We start from the raw sequence: 1,634 nt of genomic DNA on the forward strand, positions 1-1,634 counted from the left end.
TAGAGCAAGGCATGAACTAGCTTCATCAGTTGGAAGCTCTTTTTATGCTAGCAGTTAAAAGAACAATTTTAAGATGAGGGAAGAGGAGCAATGCAAACAATTGGATTGGATGAAGACTGAAACTGATGCTTGACATCTATAAATGCAACAGATGAATATTATATGCATGTTGTGACTAAGTAAGGCACTACACTATATTTTAAGTTCAAGTGCATGAGAGGCTTTTTAGTATTCTTTGAAGTGCTGCTGCATTGATAGCAATGTGCACTGAATAGTGGGATACAAGAGCATTTATTTGGTCTGCCTTTATCCTTCATCTGGAGGGGCTAGCCTGTTTAATTTGTATAGCATTAGAATGGGGTGAGATGGTCTCTCTCCTTTTTTTTACTATAGCTCTGTGGTGATTTTTTTTCTCTCATTCTGGCCTGGGCATTGCACCAACTATGCTTGTGACTATTCACTAATGGTTCAGTTCTGTATAAAACACAACTCTTATTCCCCCATTTTCTGTAGTGCCTTTCATCTGAAGTGGTCTTCCAGACCAGTGGTTCTCAACCTTTGGTACCTTACATACCCCATGCTGATCAATGCAGCAAAAGCGAAACCAGAAAGTCCCACCATGGCAATTCTGGTTTTGCCGCTGCGAGCCGAGTCCCACTTCTTCCACCGTGGCCCGGGGCAAAGCAGCCCATGCGGGGCCTCCCTTATCCCCTGGTACACTGATGCTGGGGAGTGAAAGCCCCGGCACACTGGACACGGCGGGGGGGTGGCGGCCAGAACTTCCAGCCAGAGCAGGCAAAGACCAAAACGCAGGACCCGTGTACCCCCTGCCCATGTCTCATGTACCCCACAGGGGTACGCATACCATGGGTTGAGAAACACTGTTCCAGACTACAGGGATTGCTTTACTGGCTACAGAAACCATTGCCTGTGATGCAAACTGACAGTTTACTCGCGGTGCATAAAAATACTAAACCCCGTATTTTAAAATTGAAAATGAAGTATCCGTGTTACCAAGTAAAACTGCAAAGGAGAAATTGGTCACTGACAGTCAGGCTTGCATTGCAACATCTTCTAAACTAGGCTGTTCTGTGCAGCACCCAGCACAATGCAAGCCGTTCCCATCACTGCTTTTTCATCTGAGAGAAACGGATGAAAGGCTGATGTGACTAATGTGAGCAGGGCCAGATTTTCGGAAGTATCCCTTGGGAACTTGCAATATCTTAGCTCATTTCCAGAAAGTTAAGTGAAGCTTTGAATTTGGAGAAAGATCTCAACTTTCCACGTTGGTCATGGGACCTCGAGGTTAATAGAAAAAGGAGTCCTTTACTTGGCTCTTTTGCTTTCACCTTTTGAGGTGCGAGAAGGTGCTGTACAGGATGATGCTTACAAACACTACATGTAAAAGGGTGTGAAGATTTTATTAGGTATATCTACATGCATGCATGTATTCATTCAGGTGCAGCTTTAGTCTTTTAATCAGTGACACTTGATGATGAATCTGAGTTTTACAGACTAATGCACATACTTCACCATCATCTGAAACCTTTAAAAGTCTCCTGTTCTGTTAATTCCTAAAATGGATTTCATTTGAACTTGTAATTCCCACCAAACTCACAGCATGCGCCTGCTGA

Source organism: Alligator sinensis, unplaced genomic scaffold (genome assembly GCF_000455745.1).
Source record: "Alligator sinensis unplaced genomic scaffold, ASM45574v1 scaffold159_1, whole genome shotgun sequence".
Taxonomy (NCBI): domain Eukaryota; kingdom Metazoa; phylum Chordata; order Crocodylia; family Alligatoridae; genus Alligator; species Alligator sinensis.